Source organism: Petaurus breviceps, unplaced genomic scaffold (genome assembly GCF_028583685.1).
Source record: "Petaurus breviceps papuanus isolate PSGF00001 unplaced genomic scaffold, PetGlider_PUasm1.0 90730, whole genome shotgun sequence".
NCBI classification, from domain to species: domain Eukaryota; kingdom Metazoa; phylum Chordata; class Mammalia; order Diprotodontia; family Petauridae; genus Petaurus; species Petaurus breviceps.
In genome coordinates this window covers 5,035,388-5,041,355 of record NW_027187324.1, presented here as the reverse complement: position 1 = coordinate 5,041,355, position 5,968 = coordinate 5,035,388, and the positions used below count along the sequence as shown (strand labels likewise).

General features: G+C 38.0%; 1 pseudogene; it reads right to left on the bottom strand.

The window, feature by feature from the left end:
• Positions 1–2,321: 2,321 nt before the first annotated feature.
• Positions 2,322–3,279, bottom strand: LOC138145186 (ferritin heavy chain pseudogene; annotated as a pseudogene).
• Positions 3,280–5,968: the final 2,689 nt, after the last annotated feature.

The window sequence follows — 5,968 nt, the reverse complement described above, 5'->3', positions numbered from 1 at the left end:
AATGGGAAAAGGCACAGTAGCCATAAGAAATTTTCTGCCATTTACAAGTAGAAGATCAAAATTGTGAAAAGGATATCATTTAAGAAATATGTGAAAGAAAAAAAAATGAACTGGCTCTGTGGCGAGAGTGAGGGATAACCCACTGGCAGACTATAGTTCTGTTGTTATCTTGGCAAGGACCAGAGCTGGTGAGAAAAGCAAAGAAGCTATTTAGTGGATAATGAGGGGTAGATTTATAGATAGCTGAAATCAAAAGCCATATAGATTGAGGAGGTATAAATGTATTGTGAGCTGTATTATTTTAGAGGATACCAACATCAATGAGATCATAAATCTTTTAAAGTATTAGAGCATAGAAATACTACAATTTACCAGTGGGAAATATCGAACTCAAATTCATCTCTCAAAGACTAGTTTTTCCTCAACTTGTGAGAAATGGCTGCTTATAGCTTGTATGATTGATTACTTAATAGTGTGTGCATACATACACACATGTGTATGCATATATGTACATATGTGTTATATATGTATATATAGTGTGTATATATACAGAAAGAGATATTTTATTTTTTTTACCATTTCATTCCTTAAAAAAGATTTTACTGAGGATCAAATAGTTGAATAGTTGGAAATGGCTTTGTCCAGAAACCACAGAAAACTTTTATGTTCGTGTAACTATATTAAATTTAACCTTTATTAAGTGGTTATTCTGTTCAGAGCACTGTGCTAGAATTCAGGGGGAAAATGATTGAATGTAATACAGTTCCTGCTTTTGCAGTGTCAACAAATGAGATTTGAGTCGAATTTCTCTCACTTGAGAGCTAGAGATCTTTCCCCACTGTACTATGGCATTACTTGGGTGGAAGTAACACTTTATACCACCCCATGTGTTGTTTACTGCTGAAGGTCACTTCTGTCCATTCATCCCCATCAGAATGCAATATCTAACAAGACAAGTTGATTCATTTAGGCCACTAAGATTACCAGGAGTACTTGGAAAATGTTGATTGTATGAAAGTATTAACTAATCAATTATTTACAATATTCCTAACTCCCACACAGAACTTCTAGTGAGAACCTGCCTTGGTAAAGATAAGGCTGTATTTGTTTAATGACTCTTTATACATTTTGTATTCAATATGTCTGATTTAATGTTGATGACAAAGCCTTAATTTCTGAAGTCCCTGTCACTTCATTATGGGGAATGGTGTGATGTGCTGCAGGCTCAGTTAGTCCTTCAATCTTTTATTGGTTCTTTAATTAAAGTACAAAATTAAAAAAAAAAAACTTATAAATCTTAAGTCTCATTGTGGTCTAAAGTATAGTGAATGCAAATTTTCAAACATTAAAAATTCAGCTGTTTTAAATATAACAGTGTCAAAAAAAACTTGGTAATTTCATACCAGACTGTTTATTATGAATTCCTAATTTGAAAAATACTTAATGCATTTATTTGAAATATTCCATAATTACTATACGGCATCTGATATCTGAATCAAGAAGCAAAAAATAGATTCACTATTTATTCACATAAATATTCACGTATTTAAATGTTTTCCATTCACTTAGATTCTTTTGCTGACACTTTTCTTGCCAGAGAGGCTAGAGGTGCTCTTATCAGAAGGATCCAATTAGGGAGTCATTAAATACACCTTGCCTGATTAGCTAGAGGCTTAATACCATGACAGCATCAGATGCCAAGAATTCTGCCATACAGTTGAAGGAAATAATTTTATACTCTTCACCCACCACAATTTTGATCTTACATCCCTGACCATAATCACATATCCCCATTGACTTTTTGGGGAAATGGAAAATAAAAATAATGAGTAAAAAAAGGGGGTGGGGGGAGAGTAAACCCAGTATAAATGAGGAAAGGAAAGAAGAGATGGCTACCTCAGAGTCATTTACAACCATTCAGAAAAAAGGAAAAAACGACTCTTCTGAAGACTAGGGATGCTATTTTTCCCTTGGAATCCCCTTATTCTCAACCAAGCATGTAAGAAAGACAAAATGATCATATTTAGGCCCCCAAATAGCTGTGCAATGTAGGGGAAAGAACAATGGACTTAGAATAAAGACATTAATTCAATCAAATCTTAGCTTTGCTAAGTAGTAGCCACATGACCTGAGTAGAACATTTAACTATTTTTTTTTTCACTAGTACCAAGTCACTTTATTGTGATGTAAATGGTGGTAGTTTTTTTTTTTTTTTTTTCCAGTTCAGGTTATGAAAAGGTCAGATAATCAAAATATGCAAGCACTGAAAGACAGTGGAAGTCATGCCCACAGTTCCAGATGTCCGGGAAGCCAAGTGTGGCTTAGCTCTGGATATCACTGTATGCAGTGTTGTGCTTGTCCAAAAAATACTCCTCCATGCCAGAATGGGGGGCCCCCATTTTGCGCAGGTTGGTTACATGACCACCTGGTTCTTTGATGGGCTTTACCTGTTTGTCCAAGTAGTGGGCTTCGATGAAATCACATAAATGGGGGTCATTCTTGTCAGTTGCCAACTTTGTGCAATTCCAGTGACAGATTGCCTATTTTTTTTTTTTTGGCAAGTGCAAAGCATTCAGTCATCTCTTTCAGTCATCTTGGTTTGGTTTCTTGATGTCTTGCAGGAAGATCCGGCCACCAAACTGGTTTTGGAGGTTCATCAGCTTCTCAGCCTATTCTAGCCATGGGATTGTGTAGGAAATACTTGGTAAAGTTCTTCAAAGCCACATCATCTACGTCAAAGTAGTAAGACATGGACAGGTAGATGGAGGAGGCATAGAGCTCCAGGTTCATCTGCCGGTTGATAGCGGCCGGTAGTTCTGCCGCACCTGAGAAGGGGACGAGGTGGTCAAGGTGGAAGTGGAGGAGGCAGGAGGCAGCGACTGGAGCAGAGCCTGCGGCGGCGGTGGCAGCGACAATGGCAGGGGCTGCGACGTCACCAGGGAAGGCTGCTGCTCGAAAAGTAGGACTGAAAATGTGTTAGTTAGTGGAGGTGAAGAACAGCTCCAGCCAGGAATCCAGCAGCGGGTTCCCTTCAAGCTCTGTGGAAGGAGGAAACTACAGCGATGCCATGCCCCGCCCCCCCCCCCCCATCCCCACCTCCACACACACACCTTCCCGCGCTTCTGGCCGATATTTAACTTTTCTACATCAATGTTTGCATCCACAGAATGGGAGAAACAATACCCACTACAGATAGCTCAACGTTTTATGAGTACAATCTAGGATGAAGTTTGCTCGATGGTGTGCATTTCTATCTTCTTTCTTTGTAAAGGCCGTCATCATGGTTTTCCTAGGATGATCAACTATGACAGCTTGGAGGACCGTATTTTACGCTCCCAGGTTTATACTATCGAGAGAAAGTCAAATGTGTTGTTGGCAATAATTTGATAAATCTGAGCTACAGAGGGAGTTTTATCTATCACGACTAGAAAATGAATCCAGGCAAAGAGTAATACACTTTATTATCTTTTCCACTCTCTCTTTTTTTTCAGTCAATTCTCTTACAACTCTGATTTAACCTATACCCTCTTAAACCCCTGTGAAATTTTCTGTATTCAAAACTCCATCCTTAGTTTATGCAGCTAGTCTTTCATTAAGGATGGCAGGGAGATTGGGATGAGCAGCAGCATGCATAATGTCCAGACCTTCCCTTTGTCTCTTCACATTTATTTTTTAACATAACCATTCAAGGAGTAATATGGGAAATAAACAAAAAGTCAAAACAAAACTAACATATAGTAGATACCACCAAACAAAAATAACCTACTGTAATGACATTTGTAAAACACTTTAAACATCATAGAGCAATATATAAATATAAGGTATTAATTTTCATTCTAATCTTTTTATTCAATGAATTTCACATAGAAACATCTCTATATTGTTAGTATTATTGCATTTTATAGTGAGGGAAAGTACAGCATGCTAAGCTGCTTTGGAATATAAAGGTATTTAATGAAAAATATTTCTTTACCACTGTACCTAATACATTGATATTAAAAAAACAGAACTATAACTATTCTTATATATTTCATGCTGATTTGCTTGAAGCTATGAACTGAAAACTCCTTATCCTAAAAATATATGCCATTAATGTCCTTTTCTGGGATGGGATAGGGTATTTTTAGTTTATATAGATAAATTTCTTGCCGTATTTTATTTGAAACTCTATTGTATTTTTATTTGTGTTAAATATTTCCTAATTGCATTTTGATCTTGTTTGGGGAACACTTGGGAGTATGGAAGGCCACAAAGCTACCCTCTATGGTCTCCTGTTTGACACCTCTGCTCTAGGCAATTCTCTACCGTGTTTCCCCAATAATAAGACCTATCCCAAAAATAAGCCCTCCCCTTACTGTGTAAGATTCCTCTAAAATAAGCCCTCCCCCGAAAATAAGCCCTATTGAGATAGCTACTGTACTGAAGGTGATCCCCTGCACTACACACTACATTACGGTACCCTCTGTATGCACCATACCCCCCCCACCCCCGTGAAACGCATGCCGCGCTCCGAGCTGCATCCAATCAGAGCTGCAGCAGTGAGCGCGTCATCCTGTTCTTCCCCAGTGATTTCCTTATTGAATAAAAGTACATTTTTTTGTTCACATTTACCTGTTTATTAAAATTGCTCTCAATGTTCATTAAAATAAGCCCTCCCCTGAAAATAAGCCCTCTGGTGTTTTTCTGTCCAAAAAAATTAATAAGACAGTGTCTTATTATTGGGGAAACATGGTAATACTAAAGGATATTGGTAAGGTGGTGGTCTGCTTCTGGGGATGAAATTTCTTTATTTCATATCTGTATTTAAACTTTTCTCTTTGAAAATTGATTTATTTTTAGTTTTCAACATTCACTTCTACAAGATTTTGAGTTTCAAATTTTCTGATTACCACTTTCCCCAATATGCCCTCCCTTCTGTCACCCCCTATTCTTATTATACCTTTCCCTTTGTAATGGGAATGTAAATTTTAAAGATCTTCCCTGCCCCTAGGCTAAAATGCACCTGGAGCCTGGGGTGGGAGGCTTGTTTTTCAGTAGATACTTCTTGATTGGCCAGTGAGTCAATAAGGTTGTTACATTCTCTGAGCCAGGAGAAGGCTATATAAGCCCTGATGTGAGGCTTTGTTTTGGGGCTCACTTTGAGAAATGTTCTGTGATTTGATCAGATGAAACTCTGGGCTAGCCGTTGTCCAGAGCCCTCTGGCTTTGAAACCCAGAAGTTAATTGAGTATGGATGTAATGTTTGGAAATCTGTCTATTTGATCTGTTTCTGCCTTGATAATTCTGCCTGTATACTTTGAAGTTTGGGGTGCTGACCTTTTTCCCCTGAACGAGGTAAATGATACATGTTTGATGGATTAAAGTAAGCTTGTTAACCCATTTTGAGTTGCTTTCCTTTATCAAAGCAGATCTAAGAACCTGTATTGGCAGCAAACCCTGAGGACGCTTGGGGTGCCTGCTGCTATACCCTTATATTTTCCTGTACAGCAAGATAGATTTCTATACACCATTGCCTGTATATCTTATTTACTAGTTGCATGTAAAAACAATTTTTAACATTAGTTTTTAAAACTTTGAGTTCCACATTCTCTCCCTTCCTCTCTCCTCACCCATCCTCATTGAGAAGACAAGCAATTCAGTATAGGTTATACATGTGTAGTCTTGCAGAAACTTCTATAACAGTCATGTTGTGAAAGCTAACTATATTTTCCTCCCTCTAATCCCCCCCTTTATTCTATTCTCTTTGACTCTGTCCATCTTCAAAAATGTTTACTTCTGATTACCCCTTCCACCTATTTGCCCTCCCATATAGCAGCCCTCTTCTTTATCTCATTCCTCCCCCACTTTCCTATAGAGTATGACAGACTCTCATACCCAATTGAGTGTGTAGGTTATTCTCTCCTTAAGTCAAATTTAATGAGAGTAAGGTTCACTCATTCACTCTTCCCTCCCTTCCACTTCTCTTCCA